This window comes from Hemitrygon akajei, chromosome 11 (genome assembly GCF_048418815.1).
Source record: "Hemitrygon akajei chromosome 11, sHemAka1.3, whole genome shotgun sequence".
Taxonomy (NCBI): domain Eukaryota; kingdom Metazoa; phylum Chordata; class Chondrichthyes; order Myliobatiformes; family Dasyatidae; genus Hemitrygon; species Hemitrygon akajei.
The window spans coordinates 124,319,427-124,342,612 of record NC_133134.1 but is presented as its reverse complement, the minus strand read 5'-3'; the positions used below and the strand labels follow the sequence as shown (position 1 = coordinate 124,342,612).

General features: G+C 42.0%; 1 protein-coding gene and 1 long non-coding RNA gene across 2 annotated transcripts in view; both read left to right on the top strand.

The window, feature by feature from the left end:
* Positions 1–23,186, top strand: part of LOC140735187 (docking protein 5-like) — a 515,728-nt gene that overhangs the window by 192,171 nt on the left and 300,371 nt on the right. The window lies entirely within an intron of this gene.
* LOC140735983 (uncharacterized) lies at positions 7,551–13,599 on the top strand. Its single transcript, XR_012100856.1, has 2 exons — positions 7,551–8,301; positions 12,911–13,599. It is a non-coding gene; the product is annotated as an uncharacterized lncRNA (long non-coding RNA).

Below are 23,186 nucleotides of genomic sequence, written 5' to 3'. Positions count from 1 at the left end.
GACAGATTCAAAAATCTAGGTAATGACAGAGATTTAGATGACTATAAGGCAAGCAGGAAGGAGCTTAGAAATGAAATTAGGAGAGCCAGAAGGGGTCATGAGAAGGCCTTGGTGGATAAAATTAAGGAAAACCCCAAGGCGTTCTATAAGTATGTGAAGAGCAAGAGGATAAGACATGAGAGAATAGGCCCTATCAAGTGTGACAATGGAAAAGTGTCTATGGATCTGGATGAGGTAGCAGAGGTACTTAATGAATACTGTGCTTCAGTATTCTCTATGGAAAAGGATCTTGGCAATTGTAGAGATGACTTACAGCGGACTGAAAAGCTTGAACATGTAGATGTTAAGGAAGAGGATGTACTGGACTTTTTGGAAAGCATCAAGTTGGATAAGTCACCGGGACCAGACAAGATGTACCCCAGGCTACTGTGGGAGGTGAGGGAGGAGATTGCTGAGCCTCTGGCAATGACCTTTGCATTATCAATGGGGATGTGAGAGATTCTGGAGGATTTGTGGGTTGCTGATGTTGTTCCCATATTCAAGAAATGGAGTAGAGATAACCCAGGAAATTATAAACCAGTGAGTCTTACCTCAGTGGTTGGTAAGTTGATGGAGAAGATCCTGAGAGGCAGAATTTATGAACATTTGGAGAGGCAAAATATGATTAGGAATAGTTAGCATGGCTTTGTCAAAGGCAGGTCGTGGCTTATGAGCCTAAATGAATTTTTTGAGGATGTGACTAAACACATTGATGAAGGTAGAGCAGTAGATGTAGTGTGTATGGATTTTAGCAAGGCATTTGATTAGGTATCCCATGCAAGGTTTATTGAGAAAGTAAGGAGGCATAATATCCAAGGGGATATTGCTACCCACAGAAGGCAAAGAGTGGTTGTAAACTGATGATATTCTGCATGGAGGTCAGTCACCAGCGGAGTGCCTCAGGGATCTGTTCCGTGACTCCTACTCTTCATGAATTCTATAAATGACCTTGATGAGGAAGTGGAGTGATGGCTTAGTAAATTTGCTGATGACACAATGATTGAGGATGTTGTGGATAGTGTGAAGGGATGTCAGAGGTGGCGGTGGGACATTGATAGGATGCAAAACTGGGCTGAGAAGCGGCAGATGTAGTTCAACCCAGATAAGTGTGAGGTGGTTCATTTTGGTAGGCCAAATATGATGGCAGAATATAGTATTAATGGCAAGACTCTTAGCAGTGTGGAGGATCAGAGGGATCTTGGGTCCGAGTCTATAGGACACTCAAATCTGCTGTGCAGGTTGACTCTGTGGTTAAGAAGGCATATGGTGCATTGGCCTTTATCAATCATGGGATTGAGTTTAAGAGCCGAGAGGTAATGTTACAGTTTATAGGACCCCGGTCAGACCCCACTTGGAGTACTGTGCTTAGCTCTGGTCACCTCACTACAGAAAGGATGTGGAAACTATAAAAAGGGTGCAGAGGAGATTTACAAGGATGTTACCTGGATTGAGAATAGGTTAAATGAACTTGGCCTTTTCTCCTTGGAGTGACAGAGGATGAGAGGTGACCTGATAGAGATGTACAAGATGATGAGAGGCATTGATCATGTGGATAGTCAGAGGCTTTTTCCCAGGGCTGAACTGGCTAGCATGTGGGGGCACAGTTTTAAGGTGATTGGAATTATGTACAGAAGAGATGTCAGGAGTAAGTTTTTTATGTAATTTCTAAGGTAAGGAAATGTTCAGCACAGCATTGTGGGCCGAACGACCTGTATTGTGCTATAGATTTTCTATGTTTCTATGTAATTATTAGATACACAAGTGTGTGAATCAAAATTAATAAGAGATTGTAACAGCAGGAACTGTTTTTTTTCTCAAACTCATATTGTTGTTTTTCTTGTGATACCTTCCTTCTGCATTAAAACATTTAAAACAAATAAAGGAGTTAAAGGTCCAATAAAGTATTTATTGTCCTGAGTGTGTATTTTCCCAGGCTACAAAAGAGGATAGCTTATCAAGAACAAAACAGATCCAAGTATCATCAAAATTCTTTAGCCACAGCATTATGAAGGACCCCACGCACCCCTCATACAAACTCTTCTCCCTCCTGCCGTTTGGAAAAAGGCACCAAAGCATTTGGGCTCTCACAACCAGACTATGTAACAGTTTCTTCCCCCAAGCTGTCAGACTCCTCAATACCCAGAGCCTGGATTGACACCTTACTGTCCCATTGTCTTGTTTATTATTTATTGTAATGCCTGCACTGTTTTGTGTAGTTTATGCAGTCCTGGGCAGGTCTGTAGTCTAGTGTAGTTTTTTCTTCTGTGTTGTTTTTTTACGTAGTTCAGTCTAGTTTTTGTACTGTGTCATGTAACACCATGGTCCTGAAAAACGTTGTCTCATTTTTACTATGTACTGTACCAGCAGTTATGGTCGAAATGACAATAAAAGTGACTTGACTTGACTTGATAGTCACTCTGCCCAGGTATACAGTATGAAATTCTGTAATCTCTTTTTGCATAAATTTAATATCACTGTCACATTCAGCTGTTTCATGCAACCTCGGTAGATAACCTATTATGTCTGCAAAGAAATACCTCATTTATTGACCCATGTAAAAATCAGATTATTCATTGAATTTGTGCTTATTTCTCCTCAAAATAAGATCTTCAGTGGAGCTTTAGCTAGTGGCAGTGTATAACACTACTTTGTTTGTGGCTTTTCATAATATAATCTAGGTTAGAAGTTTGCCTAGGCATTTTGTTTGGATCCTCTATATTTGGGATTTGCAACTTGGGGTCTATGGACCCTTTGGTTAATGGTAAGATTCTATGGTGTTAAAAAGGTTGGGAACCCCTGTTCTATACGAGCAGAAAAGCTGTAAATTGTCTATCACAATATGCTGGATACTGCTACAATGGCCAGCAGAGTCTGTGGCTATTTGATGGAGTAAGTAGTTTCCCTATCAAGAACTGGAAAAATTTTGTAATCCTAAATATAATTTCCAACATCATCTTCTATAATTCATTGTAACTTTTTTCTTAACTTCTCTTTTGATCTGTGCCTACCATATGTCAGCAATAGGCTTCTCGTACTCACTGTGCACACAGTGGCTAATCACTGCCTAGTTTTATTGTTATAACATTTCATGAACTGATTTGAAAATGCACCAAAAATACTCACTGGTAAGGATTTCCTTGTATGGATTATGTGTTTTTACTCATCTTCTCTCCCCCCATCCTCACTGCGCCTTTCTTAACTAATTGAATTCGAGTCAACACAGTGGTGAGATTGGGTAGAAATCTAGTCCAATATTGGATCATACCCAGACATGGCTTAAGATAGCATTTTATGTATAGTTTCTTGGAATATTTTTGCTGGAGGTTTAATTCCATATAGTAACTTGATATAAAAGCACAATCCCTTTTGGGTTTTACTGTCAAGTAGCATTAGCTGACTTTGTCTTCATTAAGCTGGGCATAAGCATGGATGACATTCAATTACTCTCTGACAGTTTAACCAAATGTTAGAAGTAATGTCATTGAGGCATAGAGTCACAGAACAGTACAGGATGGATACAGGCCTTTCAGCCCAAAGAGTCCATGTTGACCACTTTGGCCACCTAGTTAGCCCCAATTTCCTGCATTTAGCACATACCCTCCAGGCCTCTCCCCTCCATGCACCTATTCAAGCTGCATCTTAACCCTTACATGCTATTTGGGTCAAATTTGACCCGTTTTGACATTTGACAGCAGTAAAAACACCCTAAATGACATTTTTTTATTCAAAATTTGATGACTTTTCCTAAAGTGACCTAAAATGTGCAAAAATGAAAATATTTAAAAATGTTATACTGTTATGCCATCGGCCCCCTCCTTTGTGAGAATCTCAAGAACCCTAGTCAAGGGGGGGTCAACTGACCCAAAAGAGGAAGAGACGTGCTGAATGGACACAGGAAAATGGGAGAGAGAGAGAGAGGCCACGTTCTCCCAAGAAGCAGAATAAAGGTGACCTTGACTATTGTCTCATGGAGACCACGTGAAAAGCCCTCGGGCAAAGTGGGCTGGTTGAGAGAGAGATCGCATTACCTGCAACTTGATTGACACCTGCGATCCCATGAAGAAGTATAAAGGAGTGTCTGAGGGGGGGGGAACCCTCAGATGCACCCAGGAGACGAAGGAAGCACGATATCGATTCCCGTGGGAGCGGGACGCCATTCTGAAGGAAGCCACGTGCGTTAGATTCCAACTTTTGAATCTGTGGCTAGAACCAACGAAAGACTGCTTTTAGCTAACAACGGGGAAGTCTGCTCCCCTGATTCCAAGGATTTGCTCTGCCAAGACGACGGGCAAGTGTTTATCTTTTCCAAATCATCTCTTTCTCTCTACAACGTGAAAACCCCAGCGGTTCCCAAAAGGGAAAAGCCTGCAAACTTCTGAGTGACTCTTTATATTTCAATTGGACTCAGTATTAACCCCTAGACAACTGTAGAGCTTATTTCTGATTGATTATGGTTACACCGGTGTTTTAGATTGAGTTTGACGATGTATATGATCTGAATGTTTTGTATTAACCATACGTTTGTGCCCTTTTCGAATAAAACGTTTGAAAATAGTAGCATCCGACTCAGCTGATCCATCTATCTTTGCTGGTAAGTTACCTGGTTACGGGGTTACGTAACAATACTTTTGTACATGTGCTACAATTTTTTTGTACATTGAGGCTGTTCCAGGTCAAATTTGACCGTATCTATTGAAATGGACTTTAAATCTTTGAAACATTAATTAAGGATTAATCACCCATTTATTAATGTCAGATAGGCTGATTATACATTATAAATAGATCTGTGGTTCCAAATCTGGTATAAACACTTGTTTTGAGGGGATTCTTGAGCCGGGTCAAAATTGACCTGGACCATACTGTGAAGGTATAGAATATGAACAGGTGGCCTGGGTTAAGTTTTATTCTGGTACCTGCCTCAACCAGTTCCTCTGGCATCTCATTCCATATACTCACCATCTTCTATAAGAGAAAGTAGCCTTTTAGATCCCTTTTCAAACTTTCCACTCTCACCCTAAATTTATGCCTGCTTGCTTTTGACTCCCCTACCCTGGGGAAAAGATAGTCTTCATCCACTTTATCTCTGCCTCTCATTACTTTAAGACCTGTAATCTTGTCGCTCATTCTCCCATGTTACAAGGGATAAAAACCTAGCCTGCCTAATGTCTTCCTATAACTTAGGCCCTCCAGTCCTGGCTACATATTTGTAAATCTTTTCTGCACTTTTTCCAGTTTAATCACATCTTGCCTGTAACAGGGTGACCAAAACTGTACACAATACTTTAATTGGGCCCTCACCAATGATTTATACAACTGCAACATAATGTCTCAACTCCTAAACTCAGTGACCTGGCTGATGAAGACTAGTGTACTAAGTGCATTTTTCACCACCCTGTCCCCGCTTGTGTTGCCACTTTACATAAACTATGCCCCTCTACTCCTAGGTTCTTCTGTTCTATTATACTCTCTTTTTTGTTCTACCTTCCTAGTATAAGTCTTTTGCTAGTTTGACTTCCCAAAATGCATCACCTCACATTTATTTGGATAGAAATCTATTTGCCATTGATCATCCCACTTCCCTAACTGATCAAGATCACTGTGTAATTTACAATAATATTCTTAAATGTTTTGCAACATCTGCAAACTTGCTGGTCAAGCCTTGTGCATTCACATATAAACAATATGTGAGAAGGGGTCCAACACTGAGACCCTGAGGCACACCACTAGTCACCAGTCTTCATTCTGAGAAACAACTTTAAACCACCACCCTCTGCTTCCTAACTCTGAGTCAAGTTATGAATCTACCTAACTAGCCCTTCCTGAATTCCATGGGACCTAATCTTCCAAAGCAGGACCTAACTTTCCAGTTAGGGGTAGTAATCTAAATTGGATGTGCCCATCAGTTAATACACATTTACCTCACAAGGCAATCTTGCTCTTATCTCACAAGGCTAGAACAAACTAAAGTTGCAGCACTGTGACAGTTTTTAGAAACATTGTGTATTCACCAATCACCTCTCCTGACACTGTACTGTGGGTTCCAGATTTATAAACCTTGATGATTTCTGACATATTTGAGTGGAATAGTTTTGAAGCTTTTCTTTTACTTAGTTGAAGGGGACATTGATCACTAATAAGTGATACTGGTAACTTTTCATGATGTTTCAAGATGTAAATAATTTACCTGGGAGACTTGACACAAAGCTGAAAATGCTTTGATGGGGATATGTAACTGATTCTAGGATGGAGAGTCCTGGACACAGCTACCCTTCCTCACTGGCACCTTGATCTTTGGACCATTACTTTCTCACCTTTCCCAACTTGATAATTAACATCAAGATGTCCTATTGCTTTGAATGGTTGTCATGGTTTACAGATAGTCTGGTAAGTAATCCATCATATCAGGAAATAATGCAAATCTGTTTGTGGTTCACAGGTAACATTGCACACAGCTAATTGCACAAATTAGTATCAGCTTTAGGTTAGTATTGTTACATGCACCAAGGTACAATGAGAAGATGCCTTGCATACTATTCATGCAAAAAAATCATTAAGCAATGCATTGAGGTAGAACAACATAAAACAATAACGATAAAGCAATGGCAATGCAGGATAAAGTATAAAAACAACAGAGAAAGTGCAGTGCAGATAAACAAAGTGGAAGATCATAAATTGTGACACTCATGGCATGCGCTCATTATATGCACAGAAAAATCTCCATTAGCAGAAGGATAAAATGGTGCACTCCACCTGCATGGAATCATTTCAGCATGTCTTTAACACTATTTTATTTTCTAGATCATAGGCTATAAATACAGTTTTTTGTTTATAGCAACACATTTGTTTTCACAAATATGATTGTAAATTAATGGCTAGATAATAACATGCCAGAACCCCTCTGGAAATAGTCCTATATCATTGTTAACTTGCTCCAAGGACTCTGTTGCAGGCTGGCAGAAAAATAATGGCTAACAATTCTTCGTCAAGGATTCCAGATGGAAAATCTGCACTCCTGGCACTGGACAGAGAACAAACTCTGAATTATATAGAGAATATTACAAATCTGGAAAATCAGACAACATCAACACACAGGGCTCAGGAACTGAAACAATTTAATTACCAGTGCAGCAATAAATGCAGTAAAGAAAGTTGAAGTAAAAGAAACATTTCCTCAAGAATCAGGTTCCGACAGAAGATCAAACCTCCTGCAGAGTGCGGGCATCAGGGTGACAATTGTAAGAAAATTAGATTGCTTCCTGAGGAGAAAGGAAATTGCCACTTCCTTAAACACTGTTTTTTAGCTTGCAGCATAATTGTGTTCATGTATTGCCTGGCAGAGACAGATTAGAATGAATCACAATATATGTTAAATCTCTGAAAATCTTTTATAATCTTATTCGTGATAATAGTGTAGTCTTTTGCAAAGCTCCAAGCAAACTATTTACTTTAAGGACTATTCACAACTTAGCTTGTTCTGTTAGATATGTTAATAGTTTGCTTTTCATTTTGTGTAAGAAGTGAAAGGGTTAAGGTTAGACTGTGCTAAGATCTAAGCTTACAAAACATATGCTGACACATTGCTAAATAAGGATATAAGATTCTTGCAAAACTGTATAGGTACAATCTGTACCTTGTGGTAATCATGAAGAACTAAAAGGGAGTCATTAAGCTAGGAGCTGAGAGCGGAGGTGGATGAAACAGATGGAGATAAGCTGTACTCTTGTGGCTAACTCCAAGGCCGATGAGTGTTTTGAAAACTTGGCAGACATGGCTCTGCGGATGGCTAACTCCAAGGACAGAGGATATGAGAAAATGTGTACGTGACCCCCGAAATGTACAAGCCTGTGGGGAGGGGGAGAGTGGAGCTGACTATGAATAATTGTAGGAATGATACAGCAACTGAGGGACACGTGATAACCTACTTGAAACTGTATAAAAGGAAATGAAATGTAATGCTCTGGGCTCAATACTGCTGGAGCAGTTTTGGGTCCGACTCTGCAGACTCGTGAAAAATAAAGCTTTGCCGCTTTGCAGTTTGCTGAGACTCATGGTGTGAGTTATTTCTGACAGCTGGGGGTCTCGTCCGGGATCCCCACTCCGGTCGTGGAGGGCGAGAGGAAGGACATCGGAGAAGGTGCACCCTGCCGAGTTCGGCAGTCCCTGATTCCTTGCTCGTCGTCTGAAACGGCTTGAGCGAGTGAGATCCGGACAGCGCAAGGCGGCAAAGCAGGGAGGAAAGGAGACGGTTCTACGGCACACCGGGTAAGTGAGACTAGCTAACTGAGATCTAGGTGGGTGTGACCGGGTAAACTAGGTGTGACGACACCTAGAGTAAAAAGAACCGGGCCGGGAAGGGAATAATGGGAGGGGGAAGCTCAAAGGAAGAGGAGCCGGAGAGTTCGGGTTTGTTCCCGAAGGTACCTCCTGATAGCCCCCTCGGTAGAATGTTTGCAGGATGGGGATATGGACGAACAAAGGGAAAGCAGAAAAAGAGAATGGTAGAATATTGCAAATTATGGTCCAAACAGCCAATAAAAGGGTCCTCGGTATGGTGGCCACCATTTGGGTCAGATGAGGATTGGGTTAGACAGGCCTTAAACATATATGTAAACTCTAAACCAAATGTGAGAGAGGAAGAAAATGAGTATGCCTCTTGCTGGGTTCCCGGACCAGGAGACTCCGCAAGAAGTTTTAAACTAGAAACTAAAACTAAGGAGGAAGAGCCTCCTTGGGAAGTGTTGAATCATCTACCTCCCCCTTATGTTCCCCGGCCCCAGCAGCCCGAACAAGCTGCTAGTGCTCCGCATCCGGATGATCCGCAACGGCAGGCGGAAGAGGAGAGAGAGAAAGAAGAGGAGGAATGGGAGGAAGAAGAAGAGAAAAGAGATGAGGAGCGAAAAGAATGGATAGATAGAGACAGAAAGAGGGAAGAGGAAGGAAAGGATCCCCCGAGGTCCCGACTCCCTAAGATGAAGACCCGTTCGGGAGCAAAGAAGGGGTCACAGAGGAAAGGAGAAGGGGAATGCCGGGGAACCTAAGTTTCCCCTGTTAAACCCGAACTGGGATAAGCAGACCGGAGAAGGTCAAGGAAACATGAGAGACATGAGGGAATTCCTGATAAAGGGAATAAGACAAGCGGTCCCCAAGGGTCATAACTTCACTAAGGCGTTCGGAAGCCACCAGAACCCCGATGAGACCCCAACTGACTTCCTGGATAGAATTCGGAAAAATATGCAACAATATGCGGGGGTAGACCCGGAGACAGAGGTGGGACAACAGCTAATTAGGGTAGAATTTGTATCGAAAGCATGGCCAGACATTCGGAAGAAACTAGAGAAGATAGAGGACTGGAATTCAAAACCCTTGAGTGAATTACTGCGAGAAGCGCAGAAGGTGTTTGTAAGAAGAGACGAGGAGAAACAGAAAAAGACCGCTAGGATAATGGTTCAGACAGTACGGCAAGTAACCACAGAAAACAGGGAAAAGAGGGGAACGTGGTCAGACCGAGGCAATGGCCAAGAACCAGGAAGGAAAACGCGAAGGACTCTAAGATGCTTCCACTGTAACGAGGAAGGACATTTTAAACGGGAATGTCCTAAGTATCGGCGAGAGGTCAGGTCATATGCCATGATGGAGGACGAAGACTAGGGGGGTCGGGGGTTCCTACCCTTGGGGAGAAGAAACTATCGACAGGAACCCCTGGTAAATCTGAAATTAGGTCTCCAAGGGTCAGATACAACCTTTATGGTAGATTCGGGTGCTGAAAGATCCAGTGTAATCCAGATACCTCCCGGCGCCCGAACAGGAACAAGAGTAATGAAGGTATCCGGTATCGGAGGAAAAACGATACAAGTGTCCATTGTGGACAATGTGGAAGTCGGATATGAAGATAGGGCAACAAGGCAAGACTTTCTCCTGCTGCCCTCGGCAGGATTCAACCTATTAGGAAGGGACCTGCAAGTGCAACTGGGCATTGGAACAGTGCCGAACAATGGAGAAATAATAGTAAAATTATTCGCATTAAAAGAAGAGGACGACCAGAAAATAGAGCCCGAGGTGTGGTATAGAGAGGGAAATAGGGGAGGATTGAACATCAGCCCTCTACAGATCACCTTGCTACCGGACGGTCGCCCAGTAAGGAGGAAGCAGTATCCCATTGCGCTGGAAGGAAGAAAAGGGCTGCAGCCGGTAATTGAAGGGCTGATCGCAGATGGACTGCTGGAAGAATGTATGTCGCCATATAATACCCCCATCCTCCCGGTGCGAAAGCCGGACGGGACTTATCGGATGGTACAAGACCTGCGGGGTCTAAATGCAGTAGTCCAGACCCGATACCCGGTAGTACCCAACCCGTACACCCTGATGAGTAAAATCTCCCCTGACCATGAATGGTTCAGTGTAATAGATCTAAAAGATGCTTTCTGGAGTTGCCCGCTAGAAGGAAGCAGTCGGGACATGTTTGCGTTTGAATGGGAAAATCCTACAACAGGGCGGAAAAGACAACTCAGATGGACGGTCCTGCCGCAAGGATTCACTGAGTCACCCAACCTATTCGGGCAGGTCTTGGAGCAAGTACTAGCGGAATTCCAATGTGCTCCAGAGAACCAACTGCTACAGTATGTGGATGATTTATTACTATCCGGGCCAACACAGAAAGGGGTGCAGGAAGATACCATCAGATTACTGAACTTCCTAGGGAAAAAGGGGCTACGGGTCTCCAAGAAAAAGTTACAATTCGTGGAAAAGGAAGTAAGGTATCTGGGACACCGGGTCAGTAAGGGACAGCGAAGCATTACCCCAGAAAGGATAGCTGGAATAACAGGGATGTCGCTACCTCGTACCAAGAAGGAGATACGACAGTTCCTGGGGTTAGTGGGGTATTGTCGAATCTGGATTGAGAATTATACTCCCCTGGTGAAATTTCTGTATGATAAACTCGGGCAAGATGAGCAAACAGTAAAATGGACAAAGGAAGAGGAGCAAAAATTCAACTATATCAAGGGGCAATTGATCCGTGCTCCGGTGTTAGTCTTGCCAGCCCTGGAAAAACCATTCCAGCTGTACGTCAACAATGCCGAAGGAATGGCCCAAGGGGTACTCACCCAACTAAGAGGAGGAAAGCGGCAACCCGTGGCTTTCCTGTCAAAAATGTTAGACCCGGTATCGCGTGGATGGCCCACCTGTATCCAAGCAGTGGCAGCGACAGCGGTATTGGTAGAGGAAGCCCGGAAACTAACCTTTGGAGGGAAGATCACAGTGCATTCTCCCCACTCGGTCAGCACCCTACTAGCCCAGAAGGCACATCGGTGGCTCACTGACTCCCGCATTCTAAAGTACGAAACTATACTGATGACCGGAGAAGACCTAAACTTCGCAAAGGATTCCAGTTGCAACCCAGCCCAGTTCCTCTATGGAGGACTAGAAGAAAAGGAGTCAGAACACGACTGTATTGAATTGTTGGACTTGCAAACAAAGAGCCGGGAGGACTTACAGGAAGTTCCCCTGGGAGAAGGACAGGAATTGTATATAGATGGATCCTCACGATGTATTGATGGAGTACGGCACAGCGGATATGCCATCATTGACGGAGAGACTGAAAGAATAGTGGAGTCCGGGAGATTACCGGGAAACTGGTCGGCCCAGTCATGCGAATTATACGCACTCCAGAGGGCTCTGAGGATATTGGAGAAGAGGATCGGAACAATATACACTGACTCTAAGTACGCCTATGGGATAGTACATACCTTTGGGAAGATATGGAAAGAAAGAGGACTGATAACGGCCAGAGGAAAGGGACTGGCACACGAGCAAATGATAAGTATGACATTGGAAGCCCTGGCCCTACCAACTGAGATTGCGATAGTACATGTACCCGGACACCAAAAAGGATCAACACCTGAAGCAGTAGGGAACCGTCTAGCCGATGGGGAGGCCAAACGAGCAGCCGTTGAAGACCCGATCCAACTCCTGACCTTGATACCAGTGAGGGAAGGACTTACTAAACAACCTATGTTTACCCAAATAGAGATTGATAGCATGAACCAACTAGGAGCCCGAAAAGACACTGATGGTAAATGGACGGTCCCGGATGGGAGACAGGTACTAAATAAGGAAGTAACCCGCAACATCCTCCAACAGTTGCACCATCAAACCCACTGGGGAGTACAGGCCATGTGCGACACAATTCTGAGGGACTATGTATGCAAAGGAATATACACACTGGCCCAGCAAGAGATAACTGGATGTCCGACGTGCCAGCGGATAAACAAGAAAGTGATGCGATCCACTCCAAGAGGTGGCCAGCCACTGGCCATGAGACCGTTCCATAGAGTCCAGATCGACTTTACCGAACTACCCTCAGTGCAGAGATGGAAGTACCTGTTAGTAATAGTGGATCATTTTACCCACTGGGTGGAAGCATACCCGACCACAAAGGCCGATGCGCCTACAGTAGCCCGAATACTACTAGAAAACATAATCCCCAGATATGGGATCATGGGGTCCATAGACTCGGACAGAGGGACACACTTTGCCTCCAAGACGCACCAGTTGATTTGTGATGCATTGAGTATCCAATGGAAATACCATACCCCGTGGCATCCCCAGAGTTCGGGACGGGTGGAAAGGATGAACAGTACCTTAAAGGCGCAATTGACCAAATTAATGCTAGAAACCAAGTTACCCTGGACTAAGTGTCTCCCCATCGCCCTGTTAAGAATCCGAACAGCACCCAGGAAGGATATAGGAATCTCCCCCTATGAAATGCTGTTTGGACTCCCGTATTGGAATAAGGTAGAAGGGTACCCCACGCTACAAGGGGGTGATATTTTTATAAGGAACTATTTACTGGCACTATCTCGTTCCTTTGCAGAACTGCGGAAGAAGGGTCTCTTGGCCCAGACTCCGCCGCTCGACTTTGCTTTACATCAGATCGTGCCTGGAGATTGGGTTCTGGTACGGACCTGGAAGCCGGAGAAGTTACAACCACAGTGGGAAGGCCCTTTCCAGGTCCTGTTAACCACCGAGGCGGCCGTACGAACAAAAGAGAAAGGGTGGACCCACGCATCCAGAATAAAGGGACCAGTTAAGCCTGAGGGACACACGGAGTGGACCTGTGTTCCCAGTGAAGAACCGTTGGTGGTGAAACTGAAAAGGCAACAAAAATGAACTCAATGTGGACTGTTACATTATTGACTGTAATATATTTAATTCTGTATGTGGGAAAAATAGAAGGGAAATGTGACAAGTGTAGGAACCGAGTTTTGGAGAAAGGAAAAGAACGACCCGGGGCCCTTGTGTCACATTCACATGTAAATGACCAATGTTATGGAAAAGAAAAAGAGGAATGTGAAGAGGGAGGAATAAAATATACCCTGAGAAAGAACAGGGGATACCCCGGTGGATCAGTGAGAGAAGAAAAAGGAGAAGGGAGAAGTTGGAGTGTACGAGAAAGTACATGCCCTGAGACAGAATGGATATGTGAAAGGAAAGAAAAAGGAAGGGCAGAGTTTGGTGGAGTCAGAGAAGAATGGGGAACCTATGGAAAAACAAGACCGGAAATGAAGGAAAACCTGTTTATAGACTTAGCAACTCGAATAGCTACAAGTTTAAATGTAAGTGACTGTTGGGTTTGTGGGGGACCCCACATGAGCGAGCAATGGCCATGGATAGGTGAGAGTTTGAGTGTGTGGGAGCTATTGGCTCATGATTGGGATAAGAAAAGGTGGGAGAATGGGGCGACGAGTGGCCTCCAGCACGCATCATTGAATATTACGGACCAGCAACTTGGGCCCAGGATGGGTCATGGGGTTACCGAACCCCGGTATATATGTTAAATCGAATAATACGCCTACAAGCTGTAGTAGAGGTGATCACCAACCAAACCGCATTGGCTCTGGAATTGCTGGCTGAGCAGCAAAGCCAGATGAGAACAGCCATATACCAAAATCGATTAGCATTGGATTACCTATTGGCCTCCGAGGGAGGGGTCTGTGGAAAGTTCAATCTGACAAACTGTTGCCTAAAGATAAATGATAATGGAAAGGCAGTGTTGAAAATATCCGACAAAATTCGGAAGTTGGCCCATGTGCCAGTACAAACTTGGAGATCCTTAGGGAACCTGAGTTGGCTGGATAGTCTGCTGGGAGGAAGCTGGTGGCGAACAGCCCTGTTAATATTAGGCGGAATACTCATAATGATAATCATATTACCATGCTTAATACCCTGCTTGAGAGCATTAATAACGCGAGTAGTAGTACAGGTAATGCAGCCAGGGAACCCAGCTGACCCGGCTAAAATGCTGTTGCAACGAGGCAGAGAACTGAAAGAGTGGAATCCCTGGACAAATCCTTAGCACACTCTAAAAAGAAAAAGGGTGGAATTGTAAGAAGTGAAAGGGTTAAGGTTAGACTGTGCTAAGATCTAAGCTTACAAAACATATGCTGACACATTGCTAAATAAGGATATAAGATTCTTGCAAAACTGTATAGGTACAATCTGTACCTTGTGGTAATCATGAAGAACTAAAAGGGAGTCATTAAGCTAGGAGCTGAGAGCGGAGGTGGATGAAACAGATGGAGATAAGCTGTACTCTTGTGGCTAACTCCAAGGCCGATGAGTGTTTTGAAAACTTGGCAGACATGGCTCTGCGGATGGCTAACTCCAAGGACAGAGGATATGAGAAAATGTGTACGTGACCCCCGAAATGTACAAGCCTGTGGGGAGGGGGAGAGTGGAGCTGACTATGAATAATTGTAGGAATGATACAGCAACTGAGGGACACGTGATAACCTACTTGAAACTGTATAAAAGGAAATGAAATGTAATGCTCTGGGCTCAATACTGCTGGAGCAGTTTTGGGTCCGACTCTGCAGACTCGTGAAAAATAAAGCTTTGCCGCTTTGCAGTTTGCTGAGACTCATGGTGTGAGTTATTTCTGACATTTTGTATCAGGTTCTTTTATAAAAGCTAACAGTATATTAAGGATGTAGTGTAAACAGGAAGTTTTCAGGAACATGATGCCTTCCCTTTTTAGTTGGCTGAAGGGAAACCTAACATATCTCAAGAGTAACCAGTCCTCTAATTTGTACTCATATATTTTGAGATTGATTAACCTTTTGTCTGACTATTTTGCCTATTAACTTTCTTCTTGCTCCCTCTTAACTTTCTCATATAATTCGCTTTATGAGAATTTCTGGGAACTTTTATAATCAGAATCAGAATCAAGTTTAATATCATTGATATATGTTGTAAAATTTGTTAACTTTGCAGCAGGAGTACAATGCAATGCATGATAATATTGAAGAAAAACTGAATTGCAATATATATATACATACACACACATATACAGTGGCATGGAAAAGTTTGGGCACACCGGGTCAAAATTTCTGTTACTGTGAATAGCTAAGTGAGTAAAAGAGTAAAAGATGACCTGATTTCCAAAAGGCATTAAGTTAAAGACGACACATTTCTTTAATATTTTAAGCAAGATTACTTTTTTATTTCCATCTTTTACAGATTCAAAATAACAATAAAGGAAAAGGGCCCAAAGCAAAAGTTTGGGCACCCTGCATGGTCAATACTTAGTAACACCCCCTTTGGCAAGTATCACAGCTTGTAAATGTTTTCTGTAGCCAGTTAAGAGTCTTTCAACTCTTGTTTGGGGGATTTTCACCCATTCTTCCTTGCAAAAGGCTTCTAATTCTGTGAGATTCTTGGGCCACCTTGCATGCACTGCTCTTTTAAGGTCTCTCCACAGATTTTTAATGATGTTTAGGTCAGGGGACTGTGAGGGCCATGGCAAAACCTTCAGCTTGCGCCTCTTGAGATAGTCCATTGTGGAGTTTGAGGTGTGTTTAGGATCATTATCCTGTTGTAGAAGCCATCCTCTTTTCATCTTCAGCTTTTTTAAAGATGATGTGATGTTTGCTTCCAGAATTTGCTGGTATTTAATTGAATTCATTCTTCCCTCTACCAGTGAAATGTTCCCCGTGCCACTGGCTGCAACACAAGCCCAAAGCATGATTGATCCACCCCTGTGCTTAACAGTTGGAGAGGTGTTCTTTTCATGAAATTCCGCACCCTTTTTTCTCCAAACATACCTTTGCTTATTGCAGCCAAAATGTTCTATTTTAACTTCATTGTCCTTAGGACTTGTTTCTAAAATGCATCAGGTTTATTTAGATGTTCCTTTGCAAACTTCTGATGCTGAATTTTGTGTTGAGGACACAGGACAGGTTTTCTTCTGATGACTCTTCCATGAAGGAAGAGTGCACAGTCAAACAGTGCACCACCACACCAAGAGTCTGCCAAATACTTCCTAAAGGTCTTTTGCAGTCAAACGGTGGTTTTGATTTGCCTTTTTAGCAATCCTATGAGCAGTTCTCTCAGAAAATTATCTTGGTCTTCCACACCTCAACTTGACCTCCACCATTCCTGTTAACTGAGATTTCTTAATTACATTATGAACTGAGGAGACGACTACCTGAAAACACTTTACTGTCTTCTTAGAGTCTTCTCCTGCTTTGTGGGCATCATTTATTTTAATTTTCAGAGTGCTGGGCAGCTGCTTAGAGGAGCCCATGGCTGCTAATTGTTGGGACAATGTTTAATGAGTCAGGGTATTTATAAAGCTTTGAAATTTGCATCATCTGGCCTTTCCTTATGATGCTTGTGAACAAGCCATAGCTCTAACAAGCTATTTAAGTTCCGAGACCTTGGTAAAAGTTATCTGAGAGCTCAAATCTCTTGGGGTGCCCAAACTTTTGCATGGTGCTCCTTTCCTTTTTCTCACTCTAAAATTGTACAAAGCAAAAATAATACACTAATCTTGCTTAAAATGTTGAAAAGAATGTTTCGTCTTTAACTTTATGACTTTTGGAGATCTGTTCATGTTCTACTCACTTAGCTATTCACAGTAACAGAAATTTTGACCGGGGTGTCCAAACTTTTGTATGCCACTATATATATACATACACATACACATTTATATATTTATTTAAATTAAGATAAGTCATGCAAACACAGAAATTAAAAAGATAGTGAGATAGTGTTCATGGCTTCACTGTCCATTCAGAAATAATCAGTCTGTGCCCCGTAACCATTATTGATGTGTGACACACCCAATTTTAATTTTGCTTGCATCTTTCTGAAGTACTTGGTCTCCAGTCAATTCACCTCTCCATGAAACTGCTGTGATTAAAAGCTTCTTACAAAGGGAGTATTGAGCACAAATAATGGATCATATAACCCATCACATAGCAGTTTGATATGCCAACCATTTGCAGATAGTTTATTTCTGAAACATGATTCAACAATGTGAAAAGACTTACCTGAAGTGAATAACTTCTTGTGATAAGACTGTTTGCTTGGACAAGCAAATTGGAATTATAAATGATAATACTGGATTAGGTTCTCAGAATGACAGAATGGATTGTGCTTAATCTGACTTTACCATTGGGGCTGAACCTTGTGCCCCACTTACTTCAGACACTTCATTCACTCACTCACTCTAAGTGAGTGAGCCCCACACACTTCAAATCCACTTACCTTTTACAGTTGTGTGGATCTAATTGAGATGCATGTTTCTATATTCCTTCTGGGCTATGACTTGTTACTGTCTAAAATCAGAGCTGAGATTCATTGAGAGGCAAGTGAGGCCTGGATACCTTACCAACAACAGTTTCCTATTCCAGCTACAAATCCATCTTCAGAGTAAGAGAGGCACCAACTTCATCTGCAGTTGGACTTCCACCCAGTTACCACCTGGACAATGTCTTTGGATTGGAATGCTAATGGCCCTTGAGTTGGTCCCTCCTCACCTTGCCCAAGTCAATTCACCCTGGCCTGTTTATGTCACTACTGGTGCACTGCAAACATCAGATGTCAACTCGCAGAGGTGCTGCAAATGAAGTGATGCCACCTCCTCAGTGACTTGCTCAGAGATACGGCCATATAAATACAGATACTCAGTTAGGTGCAGGCACTCTGAGCTTCACTGTGGTCTGGTCAATGTCATATATTCTTTGTCTTTATCATCAGTCTCTTGAGATTGAGGATGACTTGCTTTTATTTCATTTCTGAGGTGACGGATGAGGCCAAGATGGGGACCACATTTGGGGTGAACCTACTTCATGAGATAGGCAGATGGGTATTTTGTGAGGTGCTGTGCACCTTCTGCCTTTAAACAAGGCATCTGTGTGACCTAGATGAATGGGCATCATTAATCCTCCTTAATTTGAGCCCTCAAGGGCCACACATTCCAGGCGTCAGTGCAGATGTTGTCTTTTATTCAAGGAGGCTTTCAGCTTTGAATTATTTTCTTGCTCCATCTGGTAATCTCTCCCCTAACCATGCTTGGAATAGAGCTGCTGTTTTGGGAGTATGGCGTCAAGCATGTCAACAATGTGGTCTGTGTCTGCCCCACCTTATTATAGTTAAATGCAGTCTCTGGCTATAATGGGGTAGGGTGGTTAGGGATGTGTGACAGATCAAGTATAAGTTGCATGTAGATTAGAAAAGAGCGTGGAATGATGGGACAAGGATTAGATAAATTTTGGCCTTGTTGCAGGCAACAGCTGCTCCAGTGATGAACTGGCAAATACATCCTCTTCCAAGGAAGGGTGGAGTTGTGTGGCGGGGGAGGCAATGCAGCCCCACCTGTTACTCAGTTTATTGAGTCCTCCAGGTGTGTTTGGTTTAATCTAACTGAACAGCTGTTAGTTTGTGATATGCGGCCGCTGTGAGGGTTGAAGTGGCCTAAGGGTGTGGTGGAACGTGTTAATGTTGGGTACGAGACTGATTGGTAGGAAATGTTGGTGAGTGAATGATAGGGGTGTGATTTTCCGAACAATGTCTATAAGTAAGCAAGCAGTCAGTAAAAATACTATCACTCATGCATCTACTGACTGCTTCTTTTCATGTTATATGTGAATAATTTGCTGGACAATACAATGACAGGTGGAGAGGCAGGCAGTGTTGAGGAAGCAGGGAGTCTACAGAATGACTTAGATTATAGAATGGGCAAAGAAGTGGCACATGGAATATGGCGTAGGGAAGTATACGGTCATGCACTTTGGTAGAAGAAATAAAAGTTTAAACTACTTTCTAAATTGGGAGAAAATTCAAAAATCAGAAGTGCAAAATACTCTACAAGTTTCCCTAAAGGTTAATTTGCAGGTTGAGTCGGTAGTAAGGAAAGCAAATAAAATGCCAGCATTCATTTCAAGAGGACTAGAATATAAAACATGAATGTAAAGTTAAGGCTTTATAAGATATTTTTCAGACCGCACTTGGAGTATTGTGAGCAGTTTTGGGCCCCTTATCTAAGAAAAGATGAGCTGGCATTGCAGAGTGTCCAAAGGAAGTCCACCAAAATTATTCCAGGAATAAAGGGGTTAATGTATGAGGAACGTTTGAAGACTCTGGGCTTGTACTCACTGGAGTTTAGAAGAATGAAGATTGATCTCTTTTAAAGCTATTGAATATTGAAAGGCCTAGATGGTGGATGTGAAGAGAATGTTTCCTGTCATGGGGATGTCTAGGTCCAGAGGGCACAACCTCATAACAGGGGGATGTCCATTTATAACAAAGATGAGGAGGAATTTCTTTAGCCAGAGGGTGGTGAATTTATGGAATTTGTTACCAAAAGCAGCTGTGGATACCAAGTCATTTGGTTTATTTAAAGCAGATGTTGATAGTTTCTTGATTAGTAAGGGCATCAAGGGATTTAGGCGAGAAAGCAGGAAAATAGTGTTGAAAAGGATAATATATCAGCCAGGATGAAATGGTGGAACAGACTTGATGGGCTGAATGGCCTAATTCTGCTTCTATGCCTTATGATATTATGGTCTTACAGTCTGCCCTATCTCCAAGCATTGCCATCTTAATAGATACCAGTATCAAAGCCCACTTTTGGGTCTTCACTGACTGGAAGTCTCTGGAGACACCTTCAAGCATAGCAATTTCTGTCTTGGACGTGATAGTGGAACCATAATCTGCAATTACAGTTAAACAGAAATTAATATGATTACAGAATGATATTGATTAAATTGATGTTTCTAGATGAACATCATGTGCAAGGATTAAGTTAGATGGGCTAACTTTTCTTCCATGTTTTCTCAACATAAGCATCAATTTGGTACAGGTGGTAGCAATCCAATTTTGTGGAATTAAGTTTCATCAAGACTTTACTTAGTTTATCAGAGATGCCACCTCCTTGCTCAAGCTAATCTGAAAATTGTCATTTAAAAAGAACAAGTCATAATTCTCGTTAACAGCATTCTTTGCTTTAAACATCCAAACAAGCATTAATTTATTTGGTGTTCAGGGGAACTTGGATGTACAATGACTCCATTAGTCTTGCTCAATATCTATTCTTCAGTCAACATTGCTAAAAGAGTGCCTTGTCATTAATATAATGCTGTTTGTACAGGTTTAATATGTGCAATTTATCAGCTTTATTTCTTATATTATAAGTGCGTCTACCATTCAAATGTATTGAACTTTCCCAAAGGCACTTAGTTCATGAAAGAGATGCTATAAACATAATGACTTCTTTTCAAAAGAAGCCACTTGTTTGCAATGGACTTTGAATGTCATGAGGAATTAAGAACTGGTATTTATATACTGTGGCCTTTTCTAACAGCAATGAGAATAGCAATCTAATTAGGGTCCCACCCCACAGAGAAGTGCTTCATCTGTGTTCCGCGTCCCCATGGATAAAATATAACAGAGATCAGAGATCTCAAGTTTCAGAGATCACAGAGACATGGTTTAAAGAATGACATGAATTGCAGCTTAACATTCCTAACTACAGTGGTCGCAGACAAGGTAGAGGTGGCTGCAATAATAGTGTAAAAAACAATTACAGGCGATCCCCAGGTTATGGAAGACCTGAGTTACAGAAGTCCAACTTTACACAAATTCTCCCATGTTTTTAAACAATTTTTTTCAAGATAGGAATAATAATAATAATAACATTAAAGACTTTTTTGAGGCATTCAATATCAACTGACTATAGTATGTGTTTAATTAGTGATAATGTTCGGTGAACAGCAAAGATATTCAATGAAATGAAAGAATGATAGATGTATGCAGATTGATATTACATGGAATGATAAAAAATAGATGTTTCAGAATTACAGAAAAATTGGTTTATGGACAGCTCTCTGTTTGAGGATTAGAGAGACATAGGCCAAGTGTGGGTTAAATGGGATTTTGGTTGAAAATGGAGTGCTTTCCCAGCATAAATGATGAATAAACTCTTCTTGGGCTTCTAACCAGGTAAAAGTATTGATTATAACTGATATCAGTTATAATCACTATCTGTACCCGGCTGGAAGCCCAAGAAGAGTTTATGTACATCTTGGTTAGCATGGGCAAGTAGGGCCAAAGGGCCTGGTTCTATGCAATATATCTTTTTGATCATCTGTGACTCTCCTTACATAACCATGGGACTGTCTGCACAGCTGTTCTTCACTTTGTTCTTCCACATAACTCTTGATACATTTCTCTTCAGTGATTAACATATATTAACACCACTATGCTGCTTTATCATAATTGTGTCCTTGGGTGGTGAATAATTCAAGAGATGCTGTATGTTTTTCCTCTTGCCTCAGTCACGTGTCTCAGGTCTGGGATAGTACAATTATTTCTCCACATTTGCTCTTGTCCAGATGATTTTGCCAAAAGGCAGGTTTTATCCTTCAAAATTGTCCATCCCTGTCCTCGCAGTAGAAAACTGCACATGTGCCTTGACTGATTTCTACATTGGCCCGTGTGCCTTCTTCAGGTCAGCAGCCACATCTTCACATTACAATTCTCGATGTTCAATGAGAAAACATCTACTTGCCCGAAGATCTACGTGACCATGCAGAAGGTGTGTAGCATCCTCAGTTTGTTGTTCCCATAGATTTCTCGGCATTTATTAATTGCCATTTAGATAAGCACTGACAATGAAAGGAACCCAGCTTAGATTTGTTTAGTGTTATTCATGTATGAATTGTTTTAGAGAAAGCATGGGAGAGAGATGTTACTGAGGGCCATAAATTTAATGTAAAGCCCACAAGGATTTCATCAAGGACTCTGCCGTGATTTTGCATGGCAGGCCATAAAGTAAAAACCTGGGCCACAATTGGCAAGATGTATCCAAATGTTGGCACAGTGGACAGAACCTAAGGGCAATCATTGACTGATATCTCTGGCATATAATCTCCACAGTTCAGTACTGGTTTGTTGGCTTTTCTAGTACAATTAGCAGTTAAGACAAATCTAAGAGTGACAATTATATAATTGCAGAGCTGTTTCCTCACAGCTCCTGCGATCAGCTTCAGTCTTGACTTCCATTGCATTCTGTGCGGAGTTTTCTGACCACAGGGCTTCTTCCAGGTTCTTTGGTTTCTCATCTTAACTTTCCCATAGTGTGTAGGTGAGTGGCAGAAACTGGAGAATTGATGGGAATGTGGAGGAAATAAAATTGACTTGCCAGGTGCTTAATTGGTAGCAGAGACTTGATGGACCTGTTTTGCTCATGTATGAGTTCTATAACTCTACGATAAAAAAATGTCGAGCTTAAATCTAAAGCAGAAAACAGAGTATGCTGGAAACACTGAACAGTTCAGCTAGTTTTTGTGGTATCATTAGGCTGATTGAATAGGCAGGATGTTATCTAATATGTGTAGCAATGTACATGGGAAACACTAATAAGGAGATGAAGGTAACTTGGCCAACACAGCACAGAGGTGACACGCAAAAGAATAGAGAGAATATAAACTGTATGTACATATCCTAGAAGGTCACAATTGTCAAGAGAACATTTCTGTTTTTCTGCCTCATTTGAAGATGAAGGCAGAAAAGGTTATTAAAGAATTTTATTAGCCCTCTATTCATAACATAAACAGAGTAATGGATGTAGTTTTTATAACCACCCAGTAGCAAGGATATGATTAACTTAAGACACAGGAGATTTTCAATGATTTGGCTAGAACTGCAGAATTTAGAGACTTTGGAGATGTTTTGTTTGACATGCAGACTGCTGAAAGAAGATTTAATGTAGATACATGAGAGTATGAGAAGCCCATTTACAGTGGATAGTAAGGATCTTTGCCATCCATTAAAAAGTAGGTCAATAAACTGGAAATGAAGATTTA